Source organism: Ixodes scapularis, unplaced genomic scaffold (genome assembly GCF_016920785.2).
Source record: "Ixodes scapularis isolate PalLabHiFi unplaced genomic scaffold, ASM1692078v2 PGA_scaffold1__304_contigs__length_218370807, whole genome shotgun sequence".
Lineage (NCBI taxonomy): Eukaryota > Metazoa > Arthropoda > Arachnida > Ixodida > Ixodidae > Ixodes > Ixodes scapularis.
Window position 1 is genome coordinate 69,898,694 of NW_024609846.1, and position 20,693 is coordinate 69,919,386.

General features: G+C 44.8%; 2 long non-coding RNA genes across 2 annotated transcripts; both read right to left on the reverse strand.

The window, feature by feature from the left end:
- Positions 1–871: 871 nt before the first annotated feature.
- LOC120850526 lies at positions 872–6,759 on the reverse strand. The gene is made up of 3 exons (XR_005718157.2): positions 6,730–6,759; positions 1,584–1,790; positions 872–1,002 (listed from the first exon to the last, which is right to left on the reverse strand). It is a non-coding gene; the product is annotated as an uncharacterized LOC120850526 (long non-coding RNA).
- Positions 6,760–11,649: 4,890 nt separating this feature from the next.
- On the reverse strand, positions 11,650–14,352 carry LOC120850527. The gene is made up of 3 exons (XR_005718158.2): positions 14,325–14,352; positions 12,338–12,544; positions 11,650–11,772 (listed from the first exon to the last, which is right to left on the reverse strand). It is a non-coding gene; the product is annotated as an uncharacterized LOC120850527 (long non-coding RNA).
- Between the last annotated feature and the right edge of the window lie 6,341 nt (positions 14,353–20,693).

Here is a 20,693-nt window from a genome sequence, read left to right on the forward strand (position 1 = left end):
TTACGGTTGTTTAGGACATACATAAACATCTTTTCCCGATGTAGGATTAGAACTATTTTTTGTGTTGTTTTCATTCTTCTTCGCTTATTACAACCTTCATCGGTCAAGACTTTGTGTACGAGTCGCTCCTCAAGTACGCAATGATGCTTTATTTTGCTCGCATTTCCAGCCTCTTCGACAGTTGTTTCGCCGAGCGAATTTGCATCTTTTTGGCCTAACCAAGGACACGTTTTGGCACACGTCATTTAAACCTCAGAGCGATCGTATCTGTATCGATCGGAGATACCCAAAACGGTTTCTTAAATCTCTCTAGCCATGCCGAATAACGGATCACGGAGCGCGACGCGGTAAGCAAAGCGCCCCGCCCCGCCCCCCCCCCCCCCCCCACGTTTTTTTTTTTTTTTTTGGGGGGGGGGGGGGAGGCGGGGATTGCCAATGACTGTAAATGAGAGTGCGCAGTAGAATATCACGGAAAGAATAAGAAAAAAAAAAGAAGAAAGGCCTGTGTGGCTAATGTTCGGTAGAGCCTTTTCGGTAACTCTCGGTATTGCCAAGTAACTAGTCGTTGACGACACGGGTGAAAGCCCCTTAAAAAAAATAAGAAAAAGAACTCGAGGAAGAACTTTAATACATTTTATTACGAAAGTCGCAAGTTATAAAAGTATCTAATAAATTCCAGCCTTCAAAACTGCCATTATAGTTGAGGATTTAACTATCTTAAAATACTAAATTGTTTCTTTCGTTACACGTTGAACGTGCAAATAGAAAGCAAAGCAGATATGACTGTACCAAGTAAAATCAAATTTAAAGGAAACAAAAAAAAAAAAAGTTTAAAGAAGCCGCAGGTTTGCACCCGTCGCTTGACAATACGGTAGCTTCAGAATCATCTTTTATTCGTGAACAATGAGGCACATTCTGCCATACTCTGGAACTTGAGGAGCCTGTCAGCCGCCATGAAATTTCTGTTTCCACTGCGCTTGTCGTCTGGGGCACTTTTGGTTCCTAGAAAAAGAGAAAATAAAAAAAGAAGCCGAAATAAGTGTGAAACGTAATCTTCATGCGTACACATATTTGGGTTCAAATTGAAATGTAGCTGTGACTCAATGTGCATATATTGATTACACTCTATGCATAGTAGATTACCTATCTTTCCCAAATTATCCTTGATTTAAACATTTAAACGCCAAAAGGAGCTTGAAACCAAAATATGAGAAATCATTCTACATTGAGTGAGCTCGACACCACCTACATAAAAAATTGCTAAATTTCTTTGCTTCACTAAACAAGGCTATATCAGGGCACAAATAGGACGCGACTGCTGCGTTTGCGATATGGCTTGTAATCTCCCTCATTGGACGCGAGTTGAAGTCGAATGATGACGCAGAACTCTTGTTTGATGGGACGTTGCCCATCTCCAGCGATGCAGGAAAATTTGGCACTAGGGATTTTTTTTATGAATATTGTGTTGGTGGATATTCTGAGCCATGAGATATGCGCTGCTCGAAATAAAAAAAAAATAAAAAAATCAACAAAAAAACACCGTTCTTGCATGTTAAGAAAAAGAAAAAAAAAAAGAAACTTACTCGAGTTTACCAGTACCTCAGACCGCCCCAACCGTAGCCCAAACCGTAGGTGCCGTAGCCGTATCCAAGGCCATGGCCGTAGCCCCAAGCTGGAACATGGGAAACTGCCCAGGGGTTGGCATGATAGGAGAAACTGGTACGAGCTGGGAAGCCGACGTATCCGGCGAGGGCGCAGGTGGCCAGGGCCAGGATGAGGAGGGTGCGAAGCTGAAAGTAATCCCAATAGTATTTTCAGTCTAACTAAGCATTTGCGTGAGAATATATAAATAGTTTTCAACACACTTTTTGAGTTATAAATAGTGGAAGTTTTAATTTGGACTAGAATCATTTTTACGTTGTTTGAAATAACCAGAATTTATCTAAAATGGGCCGTAAAAATCGGCGCCCACACGTAGCGATCTAAAGATATCGCCAAAGTTGTATTTCACAGGTCGGTTTCATCTTGTGAAATTACACGGCAATGCTCGTTTTCTGTAAAAAAAGTAGGGCCAAAAAGTTTGCCAGGGTCGACGTCAGACGGCGAGGCAGACGACGGCGTCAAGGGGTGGGGCGCGTTTCGAGCACACATTGATAGATGGCGTTGGTAGCAGCGTGGGAAAGTGTAGTCGACCAGGGGAAGAACGCAGACGAAACGCCGACGACATTCATCGGTAGGAGCGCCGTCGTTATAACAGCGTTTAGCTAGAAATTTCTTTTACTTTTTTTGTTTTTAATTTTTTGGTGGGCATTTATTTTTGAGTTCAAGGTACGTTACAAAAATATTATGCTCATTATAATGTACCACCGCGTCGCGAGCAGTCTCGACTATTGTACCTGTATATGCCAGAGTTGCGCGTTCGTCCCCGTAGCGCCGTCTTTCCTGCACGGCATGCTGATCCTGCCCTCACGTGACTGAATTCGGCGAATAGCGGCGCCGTGCGTTCGAGGCGCGTGGTGCGCTCAAAAGTTCGGAGCTCGGAGCTCAGCTCGGAGCTCAGCTCGGAGCACGTGGAGCGAAAGCTCGCGCTGCAGAACCCAGGGATCCTGGGTTCGAGCCCCACCCCTGCCCATTTCGATCTGGATGAGCATCGTACCGGCGTGCGGTCGTGTATCACTACTGCGTGGTGCACGTTAAAGACCCCAGGCTAGCGGCTGTACCGCACTGGCTAAATTGCTCATCTACAGCTGGGAGACTCGCCGCCCCTGTGAGGCAGACCAAGTTCTAGGCTGTATAAACACACAAACAACCCAATTTTTTAGGGGAACGTACGCCGGGGCGCGTGCAATGTCTACTTTCTTGCGCGGCATTTGATCCTGCTCCTCACGTGATCGGTTCTGGGCGAATGGCAGCACGGCTGCACGTGGAAAATAGACGCGCAACTCCGGCTCCTGTAGTATGGTGCCTGGATCGCGTCTCTGACTGGTGTGTTTAGCGTCCTATCCCGCCCATACATCAAGAGTGGTCCCAAAGTGGCAACAAATGATGTCACAGAAACCGGAGTGTTATGCTGTTGCCTGTCGTGATCCAGGCGGTTGGTAGTAGAAAGGCTGGCGAATAGCACGAGCGAACGCGAGTGTCGCTGTCGTCAAAGCTTCCCAGGCGTCCCAGCTTCCGACTGCTCCATCTTCTGTGGAATGTCGCAGTGAAGAGCGACTTGCAGCAGAACAGGTGTCTGTCACGCACCCCACAGCAGTTGGAACACCACCTGGATCGCAATCGGCGACAGCATGACACTTTTTTGACGTCATCAGGCGGAAATCAAGGGACCACTTTTTTGGGCGCGGAAAACAGACCAGTCGGAGACGCGTTCTAGGCACCATACCTGTAGGGAGCCTATACACGAACTCATCTCTGTTACTTCACGGGGCTGTGGTGGCGCATCGGACGCACTTCCGGTCTGGGGCTGTTAGCGGAAGCCGCCATGGGGCACATGAATTCCTGTGCTACTTTGGAAGAAACCGGACAAAAACCTGCATTCTCGTCAAAACGCTGCGACTGGGGCTCTTCCAAAAGTGTCGGGAAAGGTTTGAAGCTCGGTTTTTATGCGTTTTGCGCCCATGCAATCGTGGACCGACGGCGTCAAAACGCCGTCGGTCCATGATTGCTTGGGCGGGAAGCACTTTGTATTGAATTCACGGATACTTGCGGTCATCACATTTATTTGTTTTGTTCCAACACGAACACGGGAAACCCGTCCAGTTGCACGGGCCACCTGCGGATCACGTTCAGTGCGTCATCACGTTCAAACAGCTGCCTCATCGCTCGAGCTGTCGTCTGCTCTCTTAAACTTTTGTGCTTGTCGTCTGCTCGTTCAAACGACAGCGGCCCGTAGACCAAACGTCGAGGCGGTAATTCCGATAAGAAGTGCAGACCTCAAACGACGTTTAAGTTTGAAGGTTGCTTCGGCTAAGTATAGCTGGTTGTAAGCAGTAGATATAAGGAAATGTTGATAATAGTTAGCAGTCGTCATCACCGACTTGTTATGCCTGATTCACTCGGTCCGATTCTGCTTGCGATTTTTAGTATCAACATCGACATCTCAGCTACGGTTCAGGCTTTCGCAGCCCGAGTGACGTCATGACTGAGAATAGCGAGCAGAACCTCACAATGTGAATCAGGCTATTGCCTCCATACTGCGGCGTCCACGCGGAATGAATCGCCGCATGTTACACTATCCACGCAGAGTTCTGCAGTGTGGCGAGCCTCGTTAATTTTGCTGATGCCGCTCACGTAGTCAGACATTGCAGGAAGATGTAGAATCAACAAATCCAACGCGAAAAAGAGCGCGGGGACTCACATCGACGCCGACAACATCCCATTCCAATGGTTTGTTTATGGGCGACGGCGAGCTTCTTACCCACACCCTTATCGCGCATGCGAGGCGTCGGTGGCGTCTACTAGGGACGCTCCGGTTTGTTTGGAAACACGAGTTGGTGTATAGACCGTTTCACTAGAAAAACCGGAAAGGGAAAAAATGCCTTCCCTCTCTCACCCCGCGCGTCGTCTGCTCCGCCGAGTGGACTCTACCTAACATCCGGCTGGCGTTCAAACTAGGTTTAAAATAGCATAATTTTGGAAATTTCAAGCGGAGATGCGCGGATTTTGATACACAAGTTTTCGTGGAACGCTATGCTCGATAAAAAGACTAACCGGGTCCAATTTTGCGCTGTTACCTGCGTGGAAATAAAAACGTTAAAAAAAGGAAAAATTGTGGCAGTGTGGCCGGTCTCTCCAGCGAAAAGCAAATCCGGTTGTTGTAGCTATTTTACTACACGAAGTTCGTACTGGTGAAGGCCTTTAGCGACAGTGAGTGGAAGCCTGGAATAATAAATAAAAACCTGCTCTCCTGGCGCAATAGACGCAGTGGTTGAGGGTAGTACTGCCGTCTGACTTCAATGCTATTGAAGTAACGGAAGATTTGCTAGATGATTATTAACTAAAATAAAACAACAGAGCACTCTAGGCTGATTTTGGAGTAGCCATAAATATTCTAAGAATGCGAATCACTTCACAATGGCAGCCACGAACGAGAGTCCGATGTTCGGTACAGCCCGCCGGTACAGCCCAAAGATGGAGAACGGCAACCTCCCGCTTTGTCGTCTGCTAGCAGGGTTGGGCGCGTGCCCTCTCTCTCGTTTTACCCAGCCAAACCTGCTCAAGTTCCCGGATCTGTGGAGAGTACGCTGCGGTCGAACAAAATGGCGCCGTCCTGAGAGCACTAAATGAAATGGTCTATGCAAGAACTCCAGTTTCGAAAAGGAGGTAGCGCCATCTATCAATGCGCGCACCAAACGCGTCCCGCCACTCGATCGTTTGCGTCGCTGTCCGCCGTTGATCCTGGAAAGTTTTGTAGCGTGAGCTACACTGGCCGAAGTTGGGCATATTCGCGTGGCTCGCATAATGAGCCGTACTAGGTGTTGCGCAAGCGCGAAGAGCAGTGACGTCAGACGGCGCACGGCTGTCGCGCCGGAGCTGCCGCCGCCGCGCCCGCCTCGCCGGTCTGCGCATTCCAGAGGTGTGCCGTCGTAGCCGCGGCAGACGCACTGGCGCCGCCACGTGCCCATCTGTGCGCCTCCGTTGCGCAGTAGCCAAATTTGACGGTGCACCGGAGCCGCTGATAGCGCCTCTCATTTTGTGCGTATGAGCTCACGCTACGTATATCCTGGCATAGCCAAGCTAAGCCACCGCAATTTTTTTTGCCGTACTTTTTACAGAAAGAAAGCCACGATTTGTAATTTTTGTAAGATAAAACTGACCTGAGAATTATACCTTTGAAGAAAAGTTTAGATTACTACGTGAGGCGCCGATTTTTGCGGCCAAATGTAGATCGAGCCTGGTTGTCTTCAGACTCTCTAAGATCTTCGGTCCCAAACTGGGAGGGTTAACTCCATGGACTGGTGAAGGCGAGCGGGTTGAACATGAGTACAGAAAATTGAAAGAATAAAACACAGAGGACAAGCACAGCAAGCTCAGCAAGAAAGAAAGTGGTTGTCCTGTGCTGGTCCTCTGTGTTTTATTCTTTCAATATTATGTATGTGTTAACTCCATATTTGCTGAAAAAGAACTGCTTGCCTTAGGTGGTGTTTTTCTTGTTGGAATGAGCAAAATGCATATATGGGATTAACATCTAAGCAACCATTTTTGTTTAAGCTTGAATAACTCTTTGTTTTCCTTGATAACCTCTTTAAAGTACCACTACTTATTCAAAACAATAAGTTCACGTGTCTTGTAAAAATTCGATTTTGTAACGGTATATCTTGAATGGACTTGGCTAAGAAAGGGAATAGTCTTAAGAATGGCATCGTATATTTAAAGTTTGAAACTATACCTAATATTTTTTGTCGACGCTGTTTTGAAAACATTTAAAGGGGAACAGCTAGGTAAGTAAAAAACATAGCAAGCGGCCTCTATAATAAATCAACTGCTTGTTCGTTAGAAGCTGATATTTCTGCTCAGAAAGTGAAGTTCAACTTTAAGAAAAAAATTAGTTGTCAAAGAATCAGCAAAAATATACATTCCAGTATATGTTAAATATGACAGTTTATTTAATAACTGTCCGAATACTGGGAGATAGGAAGTTATGAGCCACGAAAATCAATTTGCTCTCATTACAAAAAAAAAAAAAAGTGAAATATTAGCCGCGGATGTTAAGATTCAGGCACCTACCATGATTGGATGTTAAGTCGGCCGAGATGGTCACACTAATGGAGCGCGTAACCATCCGGCCGCTTTTATAGGCCCTCTGACGTGGTGGCCTTGGAACCCCTAAGTGAACAAGGAGTATGTTAGCATTTCGTCCGCTCTAAATTTGGTGTCAACAAGGGGGGAATAAAATGACTAGGATATCAACGTTAGAATCTAACTAAAACTTCTGAGGAGCACGTTTTATGGCTAAAAATATTTCGCTAGTCCTTGAGTCTGCAATCAGCAGACGTTAACTTGGCCACCACATTTTACGCCCGGCGTATATTTTCGATTACTGCTTTTTTGCAACCTGCTGTGCTCGCAGTTTGATATTTTTATTGGCTTTTTCGCAATCAAGTTCTATAATCACCAGATATTTGGAGCTCTCCTCTTGCTAACGGTTTGCTCGAAGAATGGTCCCGATTGGCGTACGCAGCCGCGCCTGTTCGGCAGTCCTAAACCAGCAGTGCCCCTGCCGGACACGCGGGAAGCCCTTACAAAAGCTCGGCCACCTTTTCTGTTCGGAGATCTCTCTCTCTCTCTTCCACCGCGGTCTGGATGCGACAGAAGTGCTTAAAGTTAGTCACGTGCTGTCGTCTGTAAGCTGTTAACATCGCTTTTCAATTTTTAAGCACGACTAAGAAAGGATGAACGTTATCTCTACCATGAAGTTGAACAAAGCAGAGAATTTGATGCTGCTGATATTGTCACAAATGACAAATGATGAGGCGTCGAATAAATGAAGAAACTAAACGTTTAATGGGGCGAACGTGTGCCGAAAACAAAAATAGAGAAAGGTTAGCATCGCAGGCGTCGATGTCGGCGAAACAGCAGGATCGAGCGTTTGGGCGGGACTGACTCCGCTCGCCATGCGGAGTCCCTTATGTACACTCGTGGATTTCTGGATCACTTAACGTAGAACTTTCGATGCCTAGAACTTTCGGAACTCGATCAGACGAGAATGTTCTCGAACTTACAAGAAGGCCAAGTTGAAAGAATAAATAAAACGACAGTCCCCTGACTGGAAACGCGCCTACACCTTTCGCGCAGCACTCAAGCGCGGTAACCACTCGGCCACGCACGTGCTTGGTCGCCGACGCGCGTGGCATTACTTCCCGCGCATCGTCGTGATGTGACGTGCAGAGAAACAAAACAGGAAAACGAACAAAATTAATGAAAAACTACGTAGACTTGGGCAACACAATCCTATCGAGCATATTACTAAACGCAATTCACAGTCCTATCGATCGTAGTACGGATTGAGGCGCACAACTCGAACGACTTCCGGTCGTGGAGGGCGGCGTGATGAAGTCCGTGTTCCGTCGGGCATCACCACGTAGTTTAGAACTTCGAGTCGACAAAAGACTTTGTGGGGTCCAGAGTAGCGCTTGAGGAGTTTCTCGCTGAGACCACGGCGGCCGAATCGGTGTTCACACCCAGACTTGTACACGTTACTGAAAATTAGTAAGGAATTACATTTACAATTACTCAAGGCTAAATTGTAATTTATTACAATTACCCTCCCATGAAAGTAACTGACCGTTACCCCAAAAAGTAATCCGTTACTTTCGTGGCGTTACTTTTAACATTATTGTCCTCAAGTAAGAAAGAGAGGGAAGAGGGTTATTCAAGTTCTTATTCTTGCCACCTGTTCCATTTAATGACCTTGAGTATTTTGAGCAACAGCTGGCTCTCGAATGTCTCGTCAGACATTTTGCATTATCTCTTACTCAATATGTCGACTGCTACGCTGAACACCATTTGAGCTGAGGCACTGGATGGGAGTGCCATATTGTTCCTCACGAATGCTGCATGCTCTGCAGTGAGCTTTTTCAGTGAAGCAAGGAAAGTACTAATTACCTCGAATGTAGAGCAAAGCTTCGTCGTTGCAGCCGTTGCCTGCTATTCGAGAGATTTAGTAGATCCTTCCGGTACCTCCGATACCAGCGATAACGGTACCCGATAACGATATGATGTACACGCAAAGACGGCGGCGAAGTTTCGGATATCGTTATCGGAGTCATCGGACCGATCTACTAAAATTATGCATTTTTTATATCGCGAAGCTGTAGAAGTCATCAATAGCAAAACATAGTTGTAAGGTGATAATTAAATAATAAATAAGGTTTGGCTCGATATTGTTCTTGTTTTGGTTCTGAACAGTTCGAGCCTCACAAAAAAGTTTCCAGTATATAAATATAAGTAATAAAAGAAAAACAAGGACACTTATAACAACAATTAATTATAACGTCGGTTAAAACAGGGAAATGTAAACGCATGTTCGCCGTGTGTACCTTTCTTGGTGCCGTTCAAAAACGCACGGAGCACGAACCGACTGCAGTTTGCTCCGGTGTTCTCCAGATAGACGTCCACTGATGCCACGGGCAGCAAAGTGTAGAGTACCAGGTAAGCCGCGCTATGACCCCACTCACAAATTTCACTCTCTCCTCAAGCCCAGAATGTCAAGTCTACGACAGCCACCATTATGTTTTATTTGTAAAAATATCTGCTTGAGATAAGATGCGTCTTGCTGGCGCAAAACAGGAAGAAGAAAGGAAGACTATTACCATTTTCTAAATGCTCGCAAAAAGCTGACTCATAAAAAGGGTAGGGTAGACGGAGCGTTGTCTCCTGTTGTGACATTATGAAAATGGTCGGAGTCACTATATCCGAGAAGGACATTGTTAGTTCTTTTCAGTGCACTTACCGCCTCGAGCTTCTCGAAGAGGCGCACAATTACTTGGTGTCCTCCTCTCCCCGTCTTCGATCGCAAAGAAAAAACAAAGGGACTAAAAAAAGGCGGAAATAACTTGCCCCCCCCCCCTTTTTTTTTTCGTGAATTGTTCAGTTGGATTTTTTTTAGATTGATGTTAGGGTCTAAAAAAAAAAAAGATAGATTCAGGGGCTTGGTGTTGCAAAAATAGGCTTTGCGGAACTGAAGAGTGCCAAGCCTCCCTTTCCGCTGGTCGATTCGCGTGGCAGTGTCACTGCGCTCTACTTTACAAAAAAAAAATTTATTTAAATTGGGGGGGGGGGGGGGGGGGGTTGGTTGTGACAAAAGAAAATAGGAACGGATTACAAGAAATCCGTTACGTCAAAAATGTAAGGGTATTACTTTAAAAAATACTTTAGAAAATATGTAATTATTCCGTTACAAAATTACCGATAAAAGTAAGGGATTACAAGTAATTTCGTTACTTGTAACGGATTACGTACAAGTCTGTTCACACCCATACCCTGTCTCCGGGCTGGAAGTGGACATCCCGACGGCGAAGGTTGTAGCGGCCAGTGTCGACAAGGTGGTTGAGCTTTAATCCGAAGTCTGGCGAGCTGACGGACTTCTGCCTTTTGGACAACAATCTGGGCGTCGTTGCTTCCGTCGAAAGCCGTTTCGTTGGGTAACATAGCGATATCATTGTCGGTACGTTGCGCCCATGCACCAGTTAAAAGTGTGTCACCCCGGTGGTCTCTTGTACAGCCGTGTTGTAGGCAAATGTGACGTACGGCAACACCTCGTCCCATGTCTTGTGCTCCACGTCGACGTACATGGAGATCATGTCGGCGATGGTCTTGTTTAGGCGTTCCGTCAGCCCATTAGTCTGAGGATGGTACGGTGTGGTTCGCCGGGCGTTGGTGGGGATGAAGGACTTATCCGCTATTGCCGGGTTACGTCATTTTCGATTGGTTTCTTTCGCGTTCTTTCGAGTTCTAACTCACAAGCGCATAGTTGAAGCAATAATTCAGAATCGGAAGCGTTTATATGCATTCTTTGTGTCTCCTTACTTGCAGTAGAGCCTCGGCTAGATACAGGATAGCAACAAAAGTGGCGTTGGAAGCTGCTCTCATGGAAACGCTAGTGCAAGCACTAAGGAGATATAAAAAATAAGCATAAAGGCTCTCAAAGGGGAATTCGTGTATAATCATGCGCTTGCGCGTTAGGATAAAAAAGAAACACATGTAAGAAAGCAATAAAAATGACATGCCCCTCGGAGGACTCGAACATACAACTACGTTTATGTTGCCTCTAAAAGGCGAACACCCATGTCCCATTCGGCAACTATGCAGGCGTCTTTTACGGTTGTTTAGGACATACATAAACATCTTTCCCCGATGTAGGATTAGAACCTTTTTTGTTGTTATTTTCTTTCTTCTTCGCTTATTACAAATTTTCTCGGTTAAGACTTTGCGTAAGAGTCGCTCCTCAAGTACGCAATGGCGGTTTATTTCGGCCCTATTTTCAGTCTCTTCGACAGTTGTTTCGGCGAGCGAATCTGCATTTTTGTGGCCAAACCGAGGACACGTTTTGGCACACGTCATGTGACGCTCAGTGCGATCGTATCCGTAACCATTGAAGGTACCCAAAACGTTAGCTTAAATCTCTCTAGCCATGCCAAATAATGGATCACCGAGCACAACGCGGTAAGCAACGCCCCCCATTTTTTTAGGTTGTCAATGACTAAATGAGAGTGCGCAGTAGAATGGCACGGAAAGAATAAGAACAAAAGACAAAAGAGAGGCCTGTGTGGCTAATGTTCGGTAGAGCCTGTTGGGTAACTCGCGGTATCGCAATGTAACTAGTCGTTGACGACATGGGTGAAAGCCCGTTCGAAAAATCAAGAAAAAGAAGGCGAGAAAGAACTTTAATACATTTTATTACGAAAGTCGGAAGTTATCGAAGTATGTAATAATTCCCAGCCTTGAAAGCGGCCATTATATGGTGAGGATATAACTATCTTAACATACTAAACTGTTTCTTTCGTTACACGTTGAACGTGCGATCGGAAAGGAAAGCATATATGACTGGATAAAATAAAATCAAATTTAAAGAAAGCAACAAAAAAAAAGTAAAAAAAAAAAAAAAGCCGCAGGCTTCCATTCGTCGCTTGATAATACGGTAGCTTTAGAATTATCTTTTATTCGTGAACAAAGAGGCACATCCTGCCAAACCCTGGAACTTGAGGAGCTTGTCAGCCGCCATGATATTTCTGTTTCCACTGCGTGTGTAGTCTGGGGTACTTTTGGTTCCTAGAAAAAGAAAACAAAAGTGAAGCCAAATTAAGTGTGAAACGCAATCATCGTGCGTACACATATTTGGGCTAAGATTGAAATGTAGCTGTGATTCAATATGCATAAATTGATTACCATCTATGCATTGTAGATAACCTTACTTCCCCAAATTACCCTTGATTTAAACATTTAATCGCCAAAAGGAGCTTGAAGCCAAAATATCAGAAACAATTTTACATTCAGTGAACTCAACACCACCTTGGTAAAAACTGCTAAACTTCTTTGTCTCACTAAACAAGGCTATCTCAGTGTACATATCGGACGCGACTGCTGCGCTTGCGATATGGCTTGCAATCTCGCTGATTGTACGCGAGTTGATGTCGAATGATGACGCAGAACTCTTGTTTGATCTGACGTTGTCCATCTCCAGCGATGCAGGACAATTTAGCACTAACGATTTTTTATCAATATTGCGTTAGGGGATATTCTGATTCATGAGATATGCGCTCCTCGCGATAAAAAAAAATAAAAATAAACACCGTTCTTGCAACTTAAGAAAAAGGAGAAGAAAAAAAAAACTTACACGAGTTTACCAATATCTCAGACCGCCCCAACCGTAGCCCAAACCGTAAGTGCCGTAGCCGTATCCAAGACCATGGCCGTAGCCCCAAGCTGGAACGTGGGAAACTGCCCAGGGGGTAGCACGATAGGAGAAACTAGTACGAGCTGGGAAGCCGAGGTAGCCGGCGAGGGCGCAGGTGGCCAGGGCCAGGATGAGGAAGGTGCGAAGCTGAAAGTAATCCCAATAGTATTTTCAGTCTAACTAAGCTACTGCGTGAGAATATATAAATAGTTTTCAACACACTTTTTGAGTTATAAATAGTGGAAGTTTCAATGTGAACTCGAATCATCTTTATGTTGTTTGAAATAACCTGGCTCCATCTAAAATGGGCCGTAAACTTCAGCGCCTGTACGTAGCGATCTAAACTTTTCGTCAAAGTTGTATTTCAAAGGTCGGTTTGGTCTTGTTAAATTACAAGGCAATGCTCCTTATTTTGTAAAAAGTAGGGCCAAAAATCTTGCCAGGTTCAACGGCGGATGGCTAGAAAGACGACCGCGTCAAGTGGTGGGGCGCCGTCGACCAGTGAACGAACGCAAACGGAACGCAGACGAAATCACATAGGAGCGCCATCGTTGTAACAGCGTTTTTGTTTATACGTTTTTTGTTTGTTTCTTTTGTGTTGCTGGTATTTATTTTTAAATGAAAGGTACATTACAATAAACTGATGTTCATTATAATAGACCACCACGTCGTGAGCAGTCTCGGCTAAAGTTCATGTTTATGCCAGAATTACGTGTTCATCCCCGTAGTACCGTCTTTCCTGCACGGCATGGTGATCCTGCCCTCTGGTGACTCGATTCGGCAAATGGCGGCTCCGTGCGTTCATGGCGCGCGGCACGCTCAAAAGTATAGGTAACGTACGCAGTGGCTCCTGCAACGTTTACTTTCCTGCACGGCGTTTGATTGTGGTCCTCACGTGATCGGATCTTCTCGAATAGCGGCGCGGCGGAACGTGGAAAACAGAGGTGCAACTCCGGCTCCTGTAGGGAGCCTATACAGGAACTCTAGTCTCGTTAAGAAGGTAGCGCCAGCTATCAATACTTGCGCCCAACACGTGCGCCCCGCGCGTTCCGCCACTCTATGCATTGCCTCACCGTCCGCCGTTGATCCTGGCAAGTTTTTTGGCCCTATTTTTTTACAAAAAGAAAGCGACAATTTGTAATTTTATAAGATAAAGCCGACCTGTATAATACACCTTTGACGAAGAGTTTTGATTGCTACGTAAAGCGCCGATTTTTACGGCCAATTTTAGATCCAGCCTGGTTGTCTTCAGACTCTCCGACATCTTCGGTCCCAAACTGAGAGGATAATTCTATATTTCCTGAAAAATAACTACTTTCTTTAGATGGCGTTTTTCCTGTCAAATTGAGCAAAATGCATTCTGGGATTGTCGAGTACGAATACAGTAAGTAATTAATTTTTTTTTTTTTTTAAATCTTGAATAGCCTGTTGCTTTGCTTGATGAACTCTTTAGGGTAACACTAATTATTAAAAACAATAAGTTTAAGATTTTTGTAAAAACTCGATTTTATCAGTATATCTTCAATGGACTTGGCTAATGAAGGGTATAATCTGAGAAATGTATTTCATTTTATATTTTTAGTTTGAAACTACCCTAACGTTTTTTTCTCAACGCTGTTTTGAAAACATTTAAAGAGACACAGCTTGGTATATAAAAAGTATAACAAGCAGCCTCTATAATAAATCAACTGCTTGTTCGTTTGGAGCTCATAATTATGCTAAAAAAGTGAAGTTCAAATTTGAAAAAGTTAGTTGTAAAAGAATCAGCAAAAATATACATTCCAGTGTATGTTAAATATCCCATTTTATTTAACAGTTATCCCAATACTGGTAGATATGAAGTTATGAGTCACAACATTCAATTTTCTCTTATTACAAATACAAAAGTTGCAATATTCGCCAAGTCGGTCAAGATTTAGGCACCTACCATGTCTGGATGTTAAGTCGGCCGAGATGGGCACTCTAATAAAACGCTTAATCCTCCGGTTCCTTTTATAGGGCCTCTAACTTGGTGGCCTTGGAACCCCTAAGTGAACGAGGAGTATGTTAACAATTCGTCCGCTCCGAATTTGGTGTCAACAAGGGGGGAATGAAATGACTAGGATATCGACGTTAGAATCAAACTAAAACTTCTGAGGAGCACGTTTCATGGCTAAAAATATCTCGCTAGTCCTTGAGTCTGCAATCAGTACACGTTAACTCGGCCACCATGTGGGGGTTACGTCTGGCGTATATTTTCGAATACTGTTTCTTTGCAACCTGCTGTGCTCGCAGTGGGATGTTTTGATTGGCCTCAACGCAAGCGAGTTTTATGTTCATCAGATATTTGGAGCTCTCCGCTTGCTAACGATTAGGCTCTTTAAATTGAACTTTGCTTTTCATTAAAATAATGTTTACGATCCCAAGTTTTATATTTGGCCAGCCTACAGGTATAGCATATGTTTACTGCTTGTTTACGTTGTGTACTGCTGAAGCGTGCTTTGGTCCGTGGGGTTGATGACAGACTTAGTGGATATAAAGTGGTCATAGGAAAACCACACATTTCTTTTGAAGCGGACGATACCATGACAGTTGATTTGCCACGACTAATCTATTATGCAAATACCACCGATTAGAGTAATTTGATGCATTATAATTTATAAACTTAACATAGTACATCAGTTCGGTTTTTAGGTAACGTTGGGTATTTACTCTCAACTTAATTCAGCATACATGCTACATGCTCTTAACACAAATTATGAATTAGCGAGATGAAGAAAAAAATTAGCGAGAGAAATCTGAAAAACAAACGAAACTCATTCTAGCAGACTAGTTGAAAATCGTCTCCATCCAGATATAAAAAAGAAGTGTTCTAGTGACAAGACAAATAATCTGGTTTTCATTGGCTATTCATAACATTTTGTACGAGTCAATAATTATGCATTTGGAACCGGGGCCTGAAACCGATCCCAAGGAAATCTGGCTTCTTTCAGGTCTCTGCTGTCTTGACACTTAATCTTTTTCTTCCCGACCCTCGTCTCCATGCACACCCGGTTGTTGTTTTACTGCTTGGCTCTTCTCGTTTTGTTATGCTCGTTAATTATCCTAGCGTCATATCGCGACAGTCCTCGCGTTTTTTCTCTTAATTTTCTCGAATAATTCTGCGAAATGCCTCTCCCACTTTCGTTCGTCTCACTGTTCTTCCCCGTTTGTAGCAGATTTAACTTTCTTCCTGGCCTTCGTCTCCCCATCTGGATGTCGTTTGCTGCTGTGTCATCTTTGGTTTCTTGTTTTTCCTTTTTTTTTTAAATCTTCTGACACCATCTTCTCCTTGGCTTCCCTTAGTTTTCGCATAGTCTGATAAAGAGCGTGTACCCAAAACGTCGCTTTGTTTCCTTCACCCCCCCCCCCCCTCTTTTTTTGTCTCACGTCTTGCCTCGTACGTTTTTAGTTTTGTGTCCATTTTTACGCGCCGGCAGCACCGCACCCTCGAACAACACTTTAATACGGCTCTGTACTGGACGCACGTGAGCACTTGCCTTGGGCGAGTGAGGATCGATGTCTCTGTGAACTCTCAGGCACTCGCCTGTTTGCATTCACTGTAAGGGCAAGAATAGCCGAGCTCTACAAATCAATTAAATCGATCACGCGTCCCACGATTTATCAAACAAAAGGCGTGCACACGATTAACAGTGGAGGCATATATTTCACCTGACCGTTCGTTCTGGCCACAAGTTGTGAAGATGAACCCCTCTCGTTCTTTTATTTTATTGTGACAGCCATTCTCTGGACGAAAGAAAACAATAACTAGTGTATGCTACATAGGTTATGTTCGTCAATAAATAATAAAACGATCCCACTACAAGCTTTTGCGGCGTGCATGACGGCGCGAAATAACTTTAGTTCACAGAACGGTCATTCTGCGCCAAATGATCTAGGTCTAACTTCGGCACTCACGAATTCGGACTAAAAAATTTATTTATATTTTTTCATATTTTGTGGTGTAAAAGTACCCCTTCCAATAATAAATTGTTATACTTTTTTCAAAATAGTTTTGATGGAATGCAGATTACAAGGCCCTGTTTTTCGTGCTTTTTTCAAAGAAGGTTTGAACGAGACTGCGAAATAAACACCACTTTTAGTAAGTAAATACATTATTCTAAATAATACAATAGGTTTTGACAGACATTTTCAAGTGTTTCTAAAGGTGGAAAAGTTGAAAATGTCATACAAGACACATATTCGCAATTCAATCTCAAAAACACGCTGCCATAATAAGACTTCAAATTATGGGTGCAAGTAGTAAGAGAAGCAAATTGCATTTATACACTTTCAGCCTTTCCACTCTCGTGAAGAAGGAAGACCAGCGAATTTGTACTATGGTGGAAATTAAGTATTTATAGATGTAAAGTTTAAGGTGTGATTGGGTAATTGGTTATGTGACAACCGTACTGTCCCCGGTGGTCTTTGTTATACCACGTCAACCGCCGAAGGCTCGTACAGGCGAGTCGAGGAGCCACTAGTCGTTCCTCCACCACGTTCAACTTCGGTAGTTGCTCCGATACGGGTTGGTACTGGTAGTCGTTCACGGTCGCGAACCGGGGAACCTCGTTTTTGAGAGGGAATCTCGGCACGTTCTGGACGCCGGTTCTTTGTAGACTTCCGCCGACTCGATATACTGCTGCAACGCACACGCACCCGTTTCCCGCTTCTTCTCGTCCGACACGCCGCCGATCGTGGATACGTCTCCGGCAAACCAGAGTTGGTCGCACACAGCGCACGTGACGCCAAACGGGTAATCCACGAACTCCCTCCGGAAGCTCGCCGTCGCACCCGAGAACCGCTCAGCCGGCGTGGTGTGCTGACGTCGCCGGGCCTCGCGCTTGCGCTTGGCATCTGTGGCACGATCGTCGTCCGTGGCGTTGGCCCGCCGGCGCCGTTTACATCGCTGGTTCTGTTCTCGGTGGCGGCTTTCCAGGCGAGCGATGTGCTCTTCTTTCGCAAGGGAGTCTGAACTGTTGGACGCAGTGGAAGTCGAGGCGACAGCGGCTTCGCGACGGTTGCGGACCCTTTCGCGCTGCTGCGCACATCGCCACTCCTTCCGCACCCAGTTTTCTTTCCCCAAAAGGGCACGCGGCCGACCCATCCCGAGTCCAAACCAAAACTGATAAGAGCGTAGGAAACAGGGCGCAAAACAGACGAGGAAGAAGAAACACACGTAACGAGGGCTGCACTCGTAATGTGTGTTTCTTCTTTGTCCTCGTCTGTTTTTCGCGCTGTTTCCTACGATGAATTCCCACCAACGCGCCCAAGTATCCATTCTTCTATGATAACTGGACAGGTTGCTGCCATCTACAAGCGGCAGCTGTAACCAGACTTGTTGTGTCCTTGCCGCCGTTGCTTATAGATGTCGGTAGCTACCCAGAGGTTTGTGTGGGTTTGTGTCGACAGGGGGGTGTTTGGTACCGGACACGATCCTGGGAACCTAGCTCTTAACAGCTCCGCTGTAAATAAAATGTTTTGATAAAAACGCTGTCGCTGTGTTTTCTAAGATAAGTTGGCAATATTGAACATTTAGCAAAATAAGAAATAACTCGAACTTCTTTTAAATAACTCGATTAGATATGCGTGTTTCCCATTTACATGTGATTTAGCTGTAAAACATTCACGCAGCCTGCATTGCCACCTTCCTGCGGGACTATTAGCGACGTGCGCAGCCAAAAGCGTCGCTGTGGTCTGAATTCGCGATTGGCCAAACTATTGCGTACTGTTTGCTGATAATGCCTGTCCAATCACCGGGTCACGGTGAGGCAAATCCTGCCAATCACGGTGAGGCAGAAGCGAATCCTGTCAATTACGGCGAGGCAGAAGCAAATCCTGGCGATCATAGGGAGGACAATACTGGACGTGACGCCACGAACGAAAATCACAACAGGGCACCGCGGAAACATCTCGGCGCTAATAGGTGCAAACTTCAAAATAGTCTTTTTTTCCCATTAGGATCACTCTTAAAATCACTTCCTGGTTTGCTAACGGACAAACCAAGACCAAAAGCTTCCTTGTCATTAATATTTCAGTCACTGTTAGGCTCTGGAGTTTTTTTTTATATATCAGGTTATCTTTCAATCCACCTTGAAGCAAGAACTTTCAGTTAAATAGCCCTTGACTCGGTGTATATTTCTTGCAAAAGGCGAAACCTACGCTACCATCTTCTTGTTATGAAATGTCTTTGAATTCATTAGTTTCTAATTAAAAGCAATACTGACCTTCTCTATTTATTTACATATGATACGACTGCTGCGTATGGTGGGAAAATGTTACTTCATAAATCTAGGGATCACAAGGTGACCGCGTTTTGTTCGAACACTTGGCTTCCAGAAGGCGCTCGTTGTCTTTCGATCGTGCTTTGGCTGTGCTTGCACGGTCGGTGCTCAAGATATGTCGTAGTGTTATAAAAGGTTGGAAGCTCGTGCTGGAGGCAAGAGAGCTCAGGGACTATACCTGTCGTTTTCATCCTGTCAGTGACTATGAAAACAAAAGGTAATCTTAAAGAGAATATTTTAAGGGTTCGAAATTATTTAAAAAGGCTGAATCTAGACGTAAATGAAGAGCTCAATAGTCCAGTGGAGTTTCATATTCACTGACAAGTGAAGCCATTTACTTCTTGCGTGACCTATCGTCACTTGTATCAGCCCATTACATTCGACTTGACAATTTACCAGGGGTCAGACAAAAGCATTATGTTTTGGTGCAGCTTAATAAGGGAGAGCATTGCCTATGCCCCCGAATCGGTACCACCTCCAAATTAATTGATGCCGGCTTGTGGGAAGCCCATAAATTAGTACTTTCCTTACAGATGTTGCAACGGGACCTGCTAGCGTAAGCAAATTTATTTTTTGCACCAATATAATGTATTGGAACGGTATGCCTGCTTGCAAATATAGTGACTTGTTACACTTCCGGCGAAACTTACTCGTTGATCATAAATATATTGAGGCCTAGACTTCGCTCTAGTTAACGAGTATCCATATGGTCACGCTAGATGTTTCGGCGGAAGCTTTTTGCTATATATCTTAGTTCGTTAATGTTTTTTATTCAGGTTGATAATGGAGGAAATAGGAGAGATTCTTTGAAATGGTTAAGGAAACGCGTCCTCCATCTACATGAATCGAATTTAAAATAGTTGTATGAGATCTCGATTCATAAAAATTCCGTTTAGTCATTCGCCAGTTGGAGAGCGAGGCACCTGAGAGTCGGGACTAAATCCTATGCATTGAAACACCGTCTGTGGGGTTCACCAGGACTTCTCTAAGGCATTGACGTACACTTCAACAATATTTGAGAAGTTTGAGAGGTCAGACCATGTCTTCTAAAAGGCATGAATTGCCCTTCAAAAATTTTTGAAGGGTCGAAGAAATCCCCCATATTTTTGAGAGGCTTGTGGGGTCCGTCACGATCATTTCTGTGACGGTATCTCCCGTGGGTTGTTTCACAATCTTTTCCGTGATGGAAAGTTACTCTTCAATATAATTTTAAGGGGTCTGTGGGAAAGATCGTGTGACTCTTCAGGTATGTCCTGTGGGGTCTGTTGTGATCTTTTCCGTGAAGGAACGTTACCCATCAATATAATTTTGACGGGTGTGTGGGAGAGATCGTTTGAATCTTCAGGAGATATGCGTCGGGTTAGCCGCTTGGCCATTTTGGATCGGGTGGCCACAAGGAACTGTTTCTCTGATTCGGCTTGCCGTCCCCATAGATACGTCTCCTATAATAGCTCACTGTGCGGATAAGGGAGGTCTCCCAGTACGCTCTTCTTTTTCCGTACTGGTCTCTCCGGCTTCAGAAACTCTCCCAGCGAGCGAAAAAGACGTCGGGGACAGCACTGTGACATCACAAGGTGCGACATCGTGGCCTTGCTCAGGTTTTGCGTTAGTGGTTGGCGCTGAACGTGTTACTGACGGTCTGCGTGTGTGTATGTGCTTGTGCATGTTCGTGCCTGTACTTGTGCGCGTTCGTTTGTGTTTGTGTGTGTACGTGTGTTATCCACCTGCTCGATTTTAAGAGTTGAGCTACCGAACATATCAGAAATTTATCCCGAGTCATTGTGAGTACCTCGAAACATATTTTTTGGTGACGAAAAATCGAGTTGCCGCTATTTGGTTTGATTGCTTGCATGCAGCTGCTTGCGCGCGAGTTTGAGTACACCATTGTTTTCATCCTTTTTTTGGGATTGAACATGCATGTAAAGCTCAGTGTCGAAAATGAGCTTCCAATTACGTTTTAAACAACTGCATTTTTGGCTATGTTTCAGTCCCTT